The sequence below is a fragment of the Desmodus rotundus genome, chromosome 9 (genome assembly GCF_022682495.2).
Source record: "Desmodus rotundus isolate HL8 chromosome 9, HLdesRot8A.1, whole genome shotgun sequence".
Taxonomy (NCBI): domain Eukaryota; kingdom Metazoa; phylum Chordata; class Mammalia; order Chiroptera; family Phyllostomidae; genus Desmodus; species Desmodus rotundus.
Genome location: NC_071395.1, coordinates 101,625,089 through 101,641,712, shown reverse-complemented (window position 1 = coordinate 101,641,712; position 16,624 = coordinate 101,625,089). Strand labels below are relative to the sequence as shown.

At 39.8% G+C, this 16,624-nt stretch overlaps 1 protein-coding gene across 2 annotated transcripts in view; it reads right to left on the bottom strand.

Annotated features, from left to right (window-relative positions):
- The window catches only part of SPOP (speckle type BTB/POZ protein), a 73,456-nt gene that overhangs the window by 38,855 nt on the left and 17,977 nt on the right, over nt 1-16,624 (bottom strand). Inside the window, exon 2 of one of the 2 annotated variants that reach the window (XM_045182201.2) lies at nt 15,476-15,577. The exons of the other annotated variant lie outside the window; for it this stretch is intronic. The gene's annotated coding sequence lies outside the window, so the exon portion shown is untranslated. The remainder of the gene's footprint in view (nt 1-15,475; nt 15,578-16,624) is intronic. 2 annotated transcript variants of the gene reach the window in all.

Here is a 16,624-nt window from a genome sequence, read left to right as displayed (position 1 = left end):
AGCTTTTATAAAATAAGCATGTTTTCCTTTTTTTTTAATCCTTACCCAAGGCCATTTTTTTCTGTTATTCTGAAAGCGACGGACAGAGGGAGAGAGGCAGAGAGAGAGAGACCACTGATGTGAGAAAGAAACATCAATTGCTTGCCTTCTCCTTGGCACTCCAACCACGGATGGAACCCTCAACCTGGGCACGTGCCCTGAATGGGAATCGAGCCCGTGACCTTTCGGTCCATGGGACAACACTCCAACCGCGCCACGCCAGCCAGGCACGCACGTTTTACTTTTATTGTCAGGAAAAAAGGTGTTTTTTAAAAATTTTGCAAACAAAACATAATTTCAAGAAGTTCTTTACAATATCTGTTGACTAACACAGAAACAGTGAAGGCTTCTACTGTATATCCAGATGAAACAGCCCAAGAAGGGGACTGCAGTTAGGAAAAACAATTTTCTTGACTTAGAAACTAGAAATTTTATGGAGGGTTTCCAGAGTAGAAGGGAAAACAAAACTCCATGGTGTTCCTATTCCACAAAGAATATAATTTTACTCTAAAGAAAGAGTTAAAATAGGAACACTTCTGCACAGGCTAAAACACAGGACTGACGTGGTGCAGCGCAGGGAACGAGCTCCACTCCAACTTGGTGGTCACGGCGGCATGAGGAGGACAGTTCACTGAACGAAGCCCACTGGGCGACAGGACAGGCACATCCAAGCGCACAGGGAGGGCTCGTTCTTTCCATGAACTGCTTCGCCAAAGACGGAGTTGGCCTACATCCAACGGTTACTTTCCAACCACGCCTGAACCATACCCTAAGACTTAATAAATCTGAGAGACAATACACAGTCATCTGATACTCTACAGTTACTTATTACTAAGATTTCCATCTTAAGTTTTATTGTTTTAAAAAATACGTAGCATATAAATTCTTCTCAAATTCTTAAGGTAGTTCATACCTCATGAGTATATATACTCATACACGAGCTGGCTGCCCACACTGAAGAACCCCACCGGAATACCTGCAGCAGCAGTGTTATTATCAAGGAGCACCAGTTTTCATTTGTCCCACTTCAGCATTCCAAGTGCTCAAAGCTCAGAATACGTTTAAAGAGGAAAATATGGAATATAAAAATTAAAAATATACTCAACCTCACAATAATTAAAATATAGCAGATTTAAGGATTCCAGAAAAGAATTTTAACTGAAAACCACTGGTCATTAAAACTGATGGTCCCTGAGCTAAATTCACCTCCAATAGTTCTAATTTAAGGTGAAGGCTTGTATTTTTTAGATGCTTAATTTGACTAAGAACACTCCAAGAAACTTTCATAAATATCAGCTGTATCTGGATCCTGCTGAACTTACAAGGTAACATAAGAATTGTATGAACTGGATTGGAGATCACTAAATAGGCCTACACTTAGTGGGCAGGGAATATTCTAGGAGTTAAAAAGTAGTAAAAGAAACTGAGAAGGGAGAAAGGTGAGTAGTTATTGACATTTATGAAAAATAGCTATTGGATATGAGACAATAAAATCACGAAATATTAACATGCAAAAGTTGCCAAATTTATCAGATTCCAGAAAGAATCCACAGGAAAAGAAATTTTCAGGGCCTCTGGCCTTAGAAAAAGATTGTCATTCCAAGTTATGGAAGATTTTCCTTATCCCTTCCTCTTCCTCAAATGATCTCTCCCTCTCCTCAAAGTGGTAGACTAAGGGGAAAAATTCAAATAAAAAGATACTTAAACCCTGGCTGGTGTGTCTCTGTGGGGTTGAGTGCTGGTCTGCGAACTGAAAGGTCGCTGGTTTGATTCCCAGTCAGCGCACATACCTGGGTTGCGGGCCAGGTACCCGGTTGGGGACATGCCAGAGGCAGCAGACCGATGTTTCTCTCCCTCCCTTCCCCTCTCTAGAAGTGAATACATAAAATCTTAAAAAAAAAAAAAAAAAAAAAAAAGGTACTTAGAATAGAATCAAACCAGCAAAACAACAAAAAGTAAGAAGAGGATGAGGAAGAGGAGGAGAAAACCATAAGGAATATGTATGAGAGTTTGGTCACCCGAGTTTTGTCTTTAATGGCAAAAAAAAAAAAAAAGAAAAGAAAAAAAGAAAACAACTTATATATCCATCAAAGGGTTTTGGAAAAACTGTGAAAACAGTCATACGGTGAAATAAAAATAAAACAGCTAAAATGAGGGACCTAGATCTATACGTATCCAGATGAACAGATGTTGAAAAACAAGAATAAATGAAAAAAGACTTCCATAGAATTTACTTATATATTTCTTACACACATCTATGTATTTCACACACACGGCACTGGAAGAATACACACTAAATCTATGGTAACAGGTTGCCTCTGGTGAGTGAAGGTAGGAAAAAGAACTGAGAAAGTGAATAAAGAGGACTTTAGTTGAAGGTGTTTGCCACAATCTCTCTAGTTGTTTGGCTTTTTGAAAAAACTTTCCAAAAACAATGAATTCAGAGGAAAAAGTAAATTAGAAAAGCTTTAAAAATCGACATCAGAGCAATATTTTCAATAAACAATACTGTAATCAGAATCCAACCAAAAAAAGCCAGTGAAGCCCTGGCTGGCGTGGCTCGGTGGATTCAGTGCCAGCCTTCAAACTAAAGGGTCACCAGTTCGATTCCCAGTCAGGGCACATGCCTGGGTTGTGGGCCGGGTCCCGGTAGGGAGTGTGCAAGAGGCAACCACACACACTGATACTTCTCTCCCTCTCTTTCTCCCTCCCCTCCCCTCTGTCTAAAAATAAATAAATAAAATCTTTAAAAAAAGAAAAGAAAAAAGCCAGTGAATTCAGTCCCTATCTTCTCAATAATGAGAAGTCCAGCTTTTGTTGGTAAAATATTTTTCCCAGTTGGTGGAAATTACATAGCACAGGGGTTACTTGAAAAGGGAGGGAGTGAACAGACTGATTTCATATACTTCAGTACAAAAGTACATTTTAAATAAAAATAATACTCATAGTAATCCAGCATATCCTCAGAGCCCATGAACCCTCACGAGGAACCGTGTCTCCACAGAGCGCCTTCTCTCTCCTTTCTAACCTTCTGACCTCCTGAGACCTCTGTTCTACTCTACCCTCTAACCTCCTGTAGCCCTGTGCTCCATCTTTCCCCAGTGTTACTTACTCACTTCCCTCTCTACAGACCAATTCTTCTTTAATCACCTCAAATTGTATTACCTATATACCCAAAGACAGATTTTTTAAAAGAAAACTTGAGACTTTCTGAAATGATTTTAGCTTTTTCTCCTCTTTCAAATGTGTTTTTCTTCCTTTTGTTACCTTTTCCATCCTCAACCTGTTTTTTCCTTCCATCTTAATTTATTTTCTAATTGAGTTTTAGAGAGAAACATGGCTTTGTTGTTCCACTTACTTAGGCGTTCACTGGTTGCTCCCTGTAGGGGCCCCGACCAGGGATCAAACCCGCATCCTTGATGACCAGGACGACGCTCTGACCAACTGAGCTACCTGGCCAGGGCCAACGGCTGCTTTCCACTGCTGGCAGCCGCTGGCACGTTTCTACATTTCACTTCTTAAGGAAAAGATACTCCCAAGTAAACCAAACAAAATCCCACTCCACAGCTCAAAGGTCAAATGAAGGGGGGAAAAAACTAAAAGTAAAAAATACTAGCCATATTTTGTTGCCTTTCATTTTGATATTATGGCTAAGGATAAAGTTCTAACCACCTAATCAGAGAGCAAAACCAAACTTCCTTGTTCATTTTACCATCTTTATAGCATTGTGAACGTACCTGGAGTCCTCTACTTCACAAGGCACTTGGGTTAAGAACAGTAAGACCACTTAGAACACGTCTGCACAGTTGGACACGACAGCCTAGCAGAAACATAACCTCAAGATTCACAGTACAGGTACAACCCACACACTCCCAACCTCATCCTCCTGGTCTTAAAAAAAAAATAATGAGAAACAAAAACTTCCAAGGTCCTTTTTGTTCACTGCTTTAAGCTATACGAGCATCCTCTCCCAAGCAGTCGTCAGTGCTTCGGTCTTCAGAGGACTCTGACATTCATGGTCTTATTTGGGGTTTTAAACAGCTCTGTAAGGCATGCAGGACGTGCATTTTACAAATAAGGGCACAGAGCTCAGGGGTTACGACTGTCACGGTCACACAGCTATTAAGGGGTTTGAGTTCGGAACTGAAGTCTTTCACTTCCTAATCCAATACGTTATAGTTCTGTGATGAGGTGATTCTTAGATCAGGCACGGTCTTTTATTCAACCTGTAGGAACCAGAAAAATATCTGAGAGAAGGCACATTCACATACCCTAGCTTCTGACTCCCATTTCATTTTCAACTGGCAACTCTGTTGAAAAGCATGCTCTTTTGTTCTAATGAATTCTGAGCACCGTTTTGGTTTTTTTTTTTTAAGATTTATTTATTTTTAGAGAGAGGAGAAGGGAGGGAGAAAGAGGGAGAGAAATATCGATGTGAGAAACACTGATCAGTTGCCTCTTGTACGTACCCCATCCGGGGACCAAACCTACAACCCAGGCATGTACCCTGACTGGGAATTGAACTGGCGGCCCCTTGCTTTGTGGAATGATGCCCAACCAACTAAGCCACACCAGTTAGGGGCTGAGCACCATTATTAGTGGAAATTTGAGTCAAATTTCCACTATTGTTGATAGGCTCATGCCCATCTACCTTCAAGACTGGACCCTGGGAACAAATCATATGTCCTAATACTTTTAGAATGACTCTCCATGCTTTAGTAGTAGCTAATCACCATTAATTTAAAAAACAAAACATCTACTGTTCTACCGTGCAGAGCAATTTTCTAGTCTGAGTTTCTGAGGTACAGTGTCTTTTTCTCTGGAGATCTCTATCTCCCTTTTGCCACAAGATTACAGGATTTAAAAATAAAGTTTCTATCATTACTTAACTATACTCAATTTGAGATATCTAACATGACTAAAACACTAAATGAAACTATCTTCTACCCAGTTGCTCAACCCAAAACCTATCTTTTCATATCTGATCTATCAGGAGGTCCTGTCAGCTCTCCTGCTCCCTAATATATTCCACATTTACCTATTTTAATTTTACCCATTTCTGTGCAGCTTCCTCTTACCTAAACCAGTGTTAACTGGTTTCTAATTATCTCCCAGCTTACTCTATAGCACAATCTAGTCGCCACATAGCAGCCATAATGAACTTTGAAAAAAGAAATCAGCCCCGGCTGGTGTGGCTCAGTGGACTGAGCACCAGCCTGTGAACCTAAAGGTTGCTGGTTCGATTCCCAGTCAGGGCACATGCCTGGGTTGTAGGCCAGGTGCCCAGATGCAGGTGTGCAAGAGGCAACCCATTGGTGTTTATCTTTTAAAAAGGCCTTCTCTGACTACAGAATTTTTATATGAATTAATCCTCTACACTGTCCACAGTCTACAACCTGATCATCTCTTCTGAGTCCACTTTTAATACTGACATTCAGCAAAGCTGAAAACCGGAACCTAGACAGTGGAGGGCTCTGCAAATATAATGCCCGTTCAAAGTCAAAAGTAGCACCCTGATCTTTTTCTTTATGGCACCCAAAGACTCTCTTAAATTTCCTTTTTTTTTTAAGTATATATTTTTTAAACAAAGCCACTGTTCTTTGAAATGTTTCCTATTATACCCATTCATGCTTCTCTTTTTAAAAAGTATAGTATCAAGCCTCTAGAGTCTGTCATTATTTTGCATTTGCCTTAAAGAAATCACTAGTTTTTCTGACCACTAACCTTACTGTATAGTACATAGTTTATTTTCTATCAATTAAGGATAACGACTAATGATAATGAGACTAGGGATCTGGAATCTGTTTTCTGAGATGGGAAATTGGCTTACAAACAGAAAAATAAAGACAGAAATAAGAGTATTTTTGGAGATGTAAATAATACCAACAGTTTTAACAAATGCCTTATAAAGTGATGATAAAGATCAAGACAACTTGCTAATACCGCTTCATCCTTCAGGGGGAAAAGACTGCAGTGATCTGAATAAAGTGAAGGGAATGCTTTGCTACAGCCTGGCTACTCTCTGAGGGCAGGGACTTGCTCCCACAGCGTCCTGCACGTGCCTGGCACACAGAGGGTGCTTCATAAATCTCCGGTGAATAAAGAAATTAGTAAAATAAATCTAGAGATGTAAAAGGACTTAATGAGCATGAAGTTAAATGATTTTGTTTTACATATCAGGAACCAGAACCCCAAAGCGGCTCAGCGGCTGGCCCAATGTGATACAGTACACGCAGGAGGCCAGGACCAGAGCTGAGACCAAACCCCAAGCTCTTTTACCATCTCCCTATAATTATGTTGGAAAAATCAAGATTTTTCCAGAATTTCAACGTGGATAAATGAAAAATAATGCACTGGTGAAAAACGATCAAACTGTAATTAAGGACACTGAGTTTAAAATTATTTCAAGTACAAAAAGAAAGAACTTGATGAGGCACAGTTACCCTTTATGTGTGGTCCAAACAGACCGAATTCTTCTCTCCATTATCAGAAAGGGTACTGAAAACACCTCAAACACTGACATCCTCCAACCTAGCTTTAAAGTCTTACCTATATGACTGCTCAAAGTAAGATGGCTACCCAACTCCATTGTTCACTCACAACAGAATTAAAGTAGTTACACTCACTGGGTTCCTCCCTACCTGTGTAGGGTTACAAAGACAAATCTGCAACTCTCTTTGTTCTTGGCCTTCTATAACCTTTTCTCCTTTCAACTCAACCAAACCTTTACTGATTAAAACTGCACAGACATGATTTGACGATGATCCTCAAGATGGGAAAAGGTTTTACTCTATTTCCTGAAAATTCTTTCCTTTGAAAAGAAAGATTCATCTTATCAGCCTAACCAAATTATCATCAAATAGAGTACCTATTTTGAGAGAGTCCTATGGACAATTTAAATTATGGAAGAGTAACATTCCCCATCTATAAAGTAGTAGAATCACAAGCAAAGATAGATTTTTATCCTAAGTCCAACAACTAATCTTTACATTAATGTTTCTATTGCCTGAATCCTAAAGTCAATCAACCATGACAAATATTCAATGAATGCAGTTTAGATGCCAGTTCCAAGCTGAACTAACAGCCTCACCACTACCAATTTCTTTAGAATAACTTTGCAATGGCTTGGTTTAAATAAAGAAAAAATGTTTCTGGCCTTAAAGAACCAGGAAAAGATTCAACTTACAGCTAAAAGAAAAATTGCTCATATTTTCAAGAACAGAAATTCTCAACATATAAATTTTCCTCCTTTAAAAAATTTTACTACCTCCCTGGCTGGTGTGGTTCAGTGGATTGAGCTCCAGACTGCAGAGCAGAGGGTCACCAGTTCTATTCTCAGTCAGGCCACATGATGGGGATGCAGGCCAGGTTCCCAATAGGGGGTGTGCGAGAGGCAACCACACACTGATGCTTCTCTTCCTCTCTTTCTCTCTCCCTTCCCCTCTCTCTAAAAATAAAAATAAATAAATTTTTTAAAAAATGGTTAAAAAAATTTTTTGCTACCATCTTTTACAGTATACTTTGCTTTTTAAATAGCAAGCCAGTTAAAAGTCACAAAAATTATTTCTCCATCTATTCACTTCTGGATATTAGATGAATAAAAACTCAGTAAAATCAATTTTATAAATCAGAACAGTCAGGTATTCAAATCAAAAAGGGAAGCTTTGGACTCTACACACAAATTCACTTTAAATATTAAATACTTATGCGCTGGCTGGTGTGGCTCAGTGGGTTGAGCACTGGCCTGAAAACTGAGAGGTCCCTGGTTCAATTCCTGGTCAGGGCACATGCCTGGGTTGTGGGCCAGGCCCCCACTAGGGGGTGCACAAGAGGCAACCACACATTGATGCTTCTCTTCCTCCCTTTCCCTCTGTCTAAAAATAAACAAATACAATATTAAAAAATATATTAAATATTTATAGAACTCAAAAACAAATTCATTTTTAGAGGAATGAATCTCCAAAGTTACAAAATGTGGGTAAGAGTTACCACTACCACTTCATCTTTACTGCCAGAGGTAAGGACTTTAAGAACTGTTTAAAAAAAAATGTCAACTGACTTCCTTCCTGTCAAGATGGCTGTGTAGGCAGACATGGCTCCCCTCCTCTGACCACCTCATAAAAATTACTACTAAAATCTAAAACAAACATTAATCAGAACCTTCAGAAATAGAGTTGATTGGAAGTCTGACAACTACGAAATTAAAGAAACCACATCCATCCAGACTGGTAGAAGGGGCACAGATGAGGAATAGGCTAGTCCCACATCCACCTGTGGTAGATAAAATTCAGGAGGGATATCTTGGGAGCAAGGAGTCCCAGCCTCACATCAGGCCCCCTAGCCAAGGGTTCCAGTGCCAGGAAGATAAGTTCCCACAACTTCTGGCTGCAAAAATGAGCAGAGATTGAGTCAGTGGAAGAGACTTCTGGAGCCCCAAGCAGTTCCTCTTAAAGAACCCACGCACGGACTCACCAACTCAGATTCACTCCTTCTGAGCTCCAGCAACAGGGTAGCAGCATGAAAGGCACCAGTGGCATACAGGAAGAAACTGAAGTGGTTGGCATCAAGGCAAGCAAAAGCCATTGTGCCTTTTCTGAATCCTCCCCCGACAAGGCCAGCAAGCTGGTGCCGTATCTGAGACTCCATCAACTGGGCTAACACTGTTTGCCCCACCCTGGAGATCCCCTGAAACTCCACCCCACCCAACTTAGGGGCCCACTCAAGCTTCTTTTCCATATGAAAAGCTGGTCTTGGCTCATGCTTCACAACTTTCTAAATCCTCTCAAACAACCAACAGCTGGCCTCAGTGAGCCCCAGGCCTGGCACCAGCAGCAGCCAGCCTAGATTCACAGCTTGGCTTCACTTGGGAATCTCCAAGCCCAGCACAAGTAGCAGCCTTCTCAGATTGCTTTATACCCCAGGCAGAATGGCCCTGGGCAAAGCACAGGTGAGGGCTGACCTTGCCCTGCACCACCCAGGAAACCCTAGAGCCTGTTCACCCAGTGGACGGCTTCGGACCACATCAGAGCACCACCATCCTGCTGCCAAACAGCTGATCCTTCACAGAGGGCAGAGGGTGGTGGTCAGTGGTCACAGCCAGTCCTTGCAGCTGACTGGCCTGGGTACATCCCTCCCATTGACCTGCCAACAGCCATCAAGACTCAGCTACAAGAGGAGGGTGTACTCAGCCCACACAAAGGGCACAGCTCGAGTACTCAGGGAGATATGGGAGGCTGTGCCACTGGACCCCTCAGGACACCTACTACATTAGGCCACACTACCAAGACACAGACTCAAAGCAGCTCGCTCTAATACATAGAAATAAACACAGGGAGGCTGCCAAAATGAGGAGACAAAGAAGCATGGCCCAAATGAAAGAAGAGATCAAAGCTCTAGAAAAACAACTAAATGTAAAGGAGATAAGCAATGTATCAGATAGAGTTTAAAACAGTTATAAGGATGCTCAAGGAACTTAGTGGGGACCTCAATGGCATAAAAAAGATTCAGTTAGAAACAAAGGATATACTAATTGAAATAAGAATAATTTACAGGGAAACAACAGTAGAGTGGATGAAGGAAGCTAAAAACAATCGGGACAGCAAGAAGAAAAAAAGAATTCAAAAAAATGAGGAGAGTATAAGCAGCCTCTGGGACAACTTTAAGCATTCCAACATTTGCATCATAGAGGTGCCAGAAGGAGAAGAGAAAGAGCAAGAAATCGGAAATCTATTTGAAATAATAATGAAAGAAAACTTCCCTAATTTGGTGAAGGATATAGACCTGCAAGTCCAGGAAGCACAGAGAGTCCCAAACAAGATGGATGCAAAGAGGCCCACTCCAAGACACATCATAATTAAAATGCCAAAGGTTAAAGATAAAGAGAGAATCTTAAAAGCAGCAAGAGAAAAGCAGTTAGTTACCTACAGGGGAGTTCCTATAAGAATGTCAGATAATTTCTTAAAAGAAATTTTGTAGGCTAGAAGGGATTGGCAAGAAATAGTCAAAGTCATGAAAAGCAGGAACCTAGATTGCTTTAACCAGCAAAGATATCATTTAGAATCTAAGGGCAGATAAAGAGCTTCCTGGACAAGAAAAAATACTAAAGGAATTCATCATCACCAAACCATTGTTATATGAAATGTTAGCCCTGGCTGGTGTGGCTCGATGGATCGAGTGCCAGCCTGCAAACCAAACAAGTCGCCGGTTCGATTCCAACTGGGGACCTTGTGCCTGAAGTCAGGGCACATGCCTGGATTTCGGGCCAGGTCCCCAGTTGGGGGCGTGAGGGAGGCAACCACACATTGACATTGTCTCCCTCTCTTTCTCCCTCCCTTCCCCTCTCTCTAAAAATAAATAAAATCTTAAAAAAAAAAAAGAAATGTTAAAAGGACTTATTTAAGAAAAAGAAGATCAAGACTATGAACTATAAAATGGCAATAAATACATATCTATCAATAATTAAATCTAAAAATCAAACTAAACAAATAAGAACAACAGAGACAGAATCATGGATACAAAGAGCATTCTGATGGTTGCTAGATGGGAGGGGGTTATAGGGGAATGAGTGAAGAGGTGAGGGGATTAAGTACAAATAGGTAGTGAGAGAACAGCCATGGGGATACAAAGTACAGTATAGGAAATGGAGTGGCCAAAGAATTTATATGCATGACCCATGGACATGGACAATGGTGGGGAAATTGTCTGAGAGTGGGTGGTACTGGGTGGAGTGGGGGCAAAGGGGTAAAAATCAGGACAACTGTAATAACATAATCAATAAAGTACAATTAAAAGAGAAGAATTTAGCCCTGGCTGGTTTGGCTCAGTGGATTGAGCGCTGGCCTGCGAACCAAAGGGTGCTGGTTCAATTCTCAGTCAGGGCACATGCCAGGTCCCTAGTAGGGGGTGCATGAGAGGCAACCACACACCTCTCCCTAAAATAAAATAATGTTTCTTTCCCTCTCTTTTTCCTCCCTTCTCTTTTCTCTAAAAATAAAATAAAATCTTTACAAAAAATTTAAAATAAAAAAAACTGTCTTAGAAAGGTTAACATTTTATTTGGTCTTCCAAAAATCAATACTTCACAACAAGAAAAGAACATTTAAATAAACTTTTAGAATAAGAATACAAGTCAATATATTCATAAGCTTTTGCCTTTTCGGGACCCAAATTCTAGTGCAAGTTTTGCAAATACTTTCCGAAATCTAAATTTTCTCATCTTTAAATTGAGAGCAACTGTCCAAGAATCTCTAAGGTCCCTCTCAGAGCTAAGCTTCTATGCTCCTTTGGAAATACTGTTAAAATTCTACCTGCCTCTCTTCATATGCTTTTTGAAAATGAAAAGCAATACACATACAGAATAATTCAAAAGTTATAGGCACCCAAATCCCTCTTCCAAAGACTAAAGATAACCACTGTTTTCTTTTGTTCCTCAGAAACAAACAAAAAACACAGAAAACCAAAAAAGGGGCATGTATCAGCAGACACACACACTGTCTCTCATATTCCTGTGTAGGCACACATATACCTTACTCTTTCTAATTTTTGCAAAGAATTTTGTCCACTGATGTGTGGCTGTCAGGATTTTACTACTGCAAACAACGTGGCAAATACGTACATCTGAACACCAGTGCAACCAAGCCCAAGAACCTGTGCATTGGTTATTTTGATAGATATTTCCAAACTGCCCTACAAAATGTTGTGTTGATAATACATACTTCCCATACAATTGCCCGATTCCCTGAATTTCTGAGCATCTATTCTCTTGATACTCATCCAGGATGGTCAGAGACAGAGAGATTGAAACATACCTTTAGGCAGAAAAGCCAGTGAGATTTAGACCCTTTCCCCCTAGAGAAGAGAAATATCTTTTATGAATTAAGTGGAAAAACTTCAGCCAAAAATATACCAGAAATGATATGTGGTACTTGTTTGTTTACAAGATTTAAGTGGTGTTGTTTCCTTCAGATGTTTGTAAAAGATACTGATAGAAAATAAATTTGGGGGGCATGGAGAGGAAATACAAGGAGAGCAAGTAAGCAACCTGTACTGCAGACTCTATTAATTACAAGGAGACCCAGTTCTGTCACAGATCAGGGTACGGATTTACCGTATTTTTTAGACTCTAAGATGCAACAGACCATAAGACGTACCTAGGTTTTAGAGGAGGAAAATAGGAAAAAAAACCCACTCCACAGCCGCCCACCCCACCCTGCGAGCCAGGTAAGCACATTCAGACTATAAGGCGCACCCCCATTTTCCTCCCAAGTTTCGGGCAGGGAAAAGTGTGTCTTATAGTCTGAAAAATATGGTAATAACATGTATGACTGAATTCCTCTACATATAATCTGGCCACTTTTTTCCAGAGATGGTTATCCACAGTAAAAAGTCAATTTAGTTCCTTATCCTTACCACTGGCAAAGGATCCCTATTAATTCAGCTTTTACCCCAGAATTAATTGGAATAGTACATTACTTCAGAGGTAATAAAAGTATTAATAGCTGCAGCCAGAGGTGAACTCTGAAAATGGTTTGTTATTCACTTGACCCAGAAAACACTATCAAATCACGCAAATCACGAGGTTCAAATCTTCATGTTCACTTTAAGAACACTAGTGAAGCTGCCCAGGCCATCAACGTATGCATGTTCAAGAAGCCACCAAGCATCCAAAGGATGTCCCTTTACAGAAGCAATGTGTGCCATTCTGTCCTCACAATGGTGGAGTTGGTAAGGTGTGCCCCGGCCAAACAGTGGGGCTGGACACAGGGTTGGTGCCCAAAAGAGTGAATTTTTGCTGCACATGCTTAAAAATGCAGAACGCAATGATGAACTTAAGGGTGTAGATATAGATTCTCTGGTCATCGAGCACATCCAGGGGAACAAAGCTCCTAAAATGCGGCACGGAACCAACAGCGCTCAGGGCGGATGTACACACACACACACGAGCTCTCAGACCTGCCACACTGCACCGACCCTGACTGAAAAGGGCAGACTGTTTCAGACCAGAAACGGAGTTTGCACAGAACAAAAAGATACCCCAGAAGAAACTGAAGAGACAAAAACTTATGACCCGGGAGTATATTCAGCATAAATACTAGTAAAATTTTTTTTTAAGTGTTAATAAAGCACATAAGGAAGCAACTTGCTATATTTTAAAAGTGGTGTTTACTAAATAGTTGGAATAATGTCTAGCATGCAGTAGATAATAAATAGCTGTTAAGTTATTCACACTATCCACTTTGAAAATTTGTTTAATAGGAAGTATTTGCAAAGGACCATGTGAAAATCAGGCAACTCTAGGAATAAGTGCATGTGTGAATGTGTATGTGTACATGTATGAAGGAACACATAAGTTTCTAAAATCAAAATAAATACAGACAAAAGTTTCTCATTTATCTGTCCTATAATTTGCTATTATAGGTGACCTTTGAACTGCATGGGTCCACTTATAAGCAGAACATTTTCAAAAAACGCACAGCCGGACCTCTGCATCCTCAGGTTTCCATCCGCAGATTCCGGGGGTGCAGAGGGCCGAGTCTATGCACTGCTCTACACCAGTGTATATGAGGAACCTGAGCGTCCTAAGGTTCTGGTTTCTGCCCAGTGGGTCCTGGAACCAATCCCCCACAGATACTGAGTCAAAAGTTACACATGGATTTTCAACTGCGTGGGAATCAGTACCCCTAACCCCCACATTGTTCAATGGTCAACTGTGTAAGTATTTATTCTACCTTCAGTTGTAGGATGCTATCAAATTGGGGGTGGGGGCAGAAAACATTATACTTCGGTCTTACACTGAAATGTGAAAAAAAAATTTTAATTTATAATCAGGGAAATGGAGTGTATCTAATACAATATGTTTGTTTCCAGCAGAAGGTCCCTCTAATTTTTTAAGTAGGAAAATACAATTTAGGAACATTCAATGTGAGATTATTCCCAACACATTCTTTTCCTCTCCTCACCCAGGTAAATCAACCATATCCAACATTAAGTCACTTAAGAAAACTGCCCCCGGTTTCTTATATTGTCAGAGATCATTTTTTTTTTTTAAAAAGCAACTTCAAGCATTAATGGGAAGCACTTAGAATCAAGGTGAGCCTTATATATACCTACACATAAACTAACCAAGCACAGAAAGTCCTATACTGAGGGCCAGAAGCATCTCTTTTAAAATGAGGTGGTCTTCTCAACCCCAGTTCTGACTACATCCCAAATGGTCAGTGCCAAAGCCAGACACTGGGCTCAGAGCACATAGTTCCAGGCATCCAATAAAGCAGCAACTGGGAAAGGGAGGGGGAGTTGAACTAAATGGGCCACAAAGTCAAATAAAAGGGTTACTTGGCAAGGGTCCTGCCTATGATATTATCAAAAAAATCACATGGGAAGTCCCCAAATTCTAATACTAACAAGGAATCCCTTACCTGTATATGATTTGGATAGGCCCTTTAAGATTAGCTGCAGCTGAAGAAAAAGTCTTCTGGGTGCTGGCAAATTCTACTGAAGGGAGTTCAATGTCCCTTCTACCAGGCTGAATTCCATAGATTTGTAGATAAATATTTTAGGTTAAGAGTTTTCAAATAAAAATTATAAAGCAAAGAAAAACAAATATTCCAATCACATAATTAAAGAGCAGGCCTCAGACCAAAATGAAATAATTATATCCTTCAATACAATCTAATGTTTCCAAGACACACAAGAATCTGTTTCTTGGACTTGAGATTGGTATTAAGTGGCAATGGATGAAGAAGAGAAAATAACTGACTACTTGAAATTAATCCAAAAGTCAAATCTAAAGACATCCAATTTAACACTGAACTTGTACTTAAGTAAAAAACAAAGTAAAGCAATATTTGGTTGGGTTCCTGTTACATGGCAAGCTACTGTGACATAAAAGAAAATAATGGTTCATGATTGGCTGTAGACAGTCTGGTAACCAAAGTGCATATTTATTGGTTACTTCCCATACTTGCCACACAAGTTTATCCAATTAAATCAGGTAATGCAAATAACATCCAAAAATGAGTAGTTTGGGGTTTTTCTTTTCATTGTATGAGTTTTCAATAAGCATGTACTCTATACAAGGCCCAGTAGTCAAGGCCCAGTCCAGCAGAGGAATGGAGGTGTCTCAGTGTATTGCTGCACAAAAATTACCAAAAACTAATGTCTAATGTCCTTGAGACTCCCACATAATTTATAATTAACCCAATCACTTCTATAAATATCGCATGTCTATAAACTTTGACTTTCACAACTGATGTTAATTTAGCTAGTTTAAAATATCTTTATATTATAGTTGGCAATAAAGATAATATTCGTATCTTCATTATTCTAGAATGAAATTATGATCTTTATTTTAATTCCTACCATAATTAAAGATGAAAACTTACTTAAAAAAGAAACTTTAAAAAACACTGTAGATATATATAGTGCAATCACTCACAATTTACTGGGGAAAAAAAGACTGGAGTCAATATAGTGCTCACTATCCAATTTGCAGATTCTTCGGCTCCTTTGCTGCCTCCCTGTCTTCAAACAGTGATAACTGAGTGAGAAGAGAATAGATAAATTTAAGTCCACCCATTTTCTTGTTTGGGAGCTCGGTCAAAGAACTGGTGACAAAGTTTAGAGGAATTTGTTAGAATGAAGTTTTGGCATTATAAAAAGTTCTAATTGGATACTATTAAAAGAATACAGGAGAAAAGCACCCACAGAACTCTGGGGTAAACTCTGAATGCATTTTTAAAACAATTTTTATATACAGTAAAATTTACCTTTTGTATAAAATTATACAGTCTGTGAATTTTGACAAAATGCACATGTAATCACAACCACAATCAAAATAACAAAACAGTTTTCATGTGAATTTTAGGACAACAACCATAAATAAGAGTTATCTAAAGGGCTTACTTCAAAAGATTTCTTTCTACCAAGTAAAAGCAGATAAAAGAGGACCTAAAAATTTAAACAAGGATTTACTGAAAATAGAGGAATACTGGCCCCTCTCTGCTTGTACTCCTGCCTTCTAGCCAATTCTAATCACTACAAATCACCCCACTCCTTAAATTCCCATGCCATCAGTTACCACGTACAAGCGTATCTTCTGCACCACAAACTAACTTCTGCTACGAGATGTTTCACGGCTATACAAATTCAGCAAGTCCAAAATGAAAGCCCATCTTCCTCTCACCCCACCGAACACCCTGTTTTCCAGTAATGCGGCCATTCATCCAAGTACTCAAACTACAAACCTTGGAGTTATCCTTAACCCCCCAAGCTCCCTCACCAGCCCCCCACCTCCATTCCCCGCCCCTGATTTAGTCTGCCTTGTCAATTTTACCTCAGATATATATCCCAAAATGGTCTACTTCTCCTGATCCCCACAACCACCAACCAGTTTAATCAGGTCGGAACATTAGTATACTGCAGTACACCTTAATTAATGCAATACTTTCTTGTTTCATTCCTGCGGAATAAGCCGTCTTTTCACCACAGCACTGCATACAATGTTTTCTCCACCCAGAATGCCTTTCCTTCATCTTTGCAAACATCTACTCTAATCTCTCCAACTAAAATTAAATGCTTTCTCCTC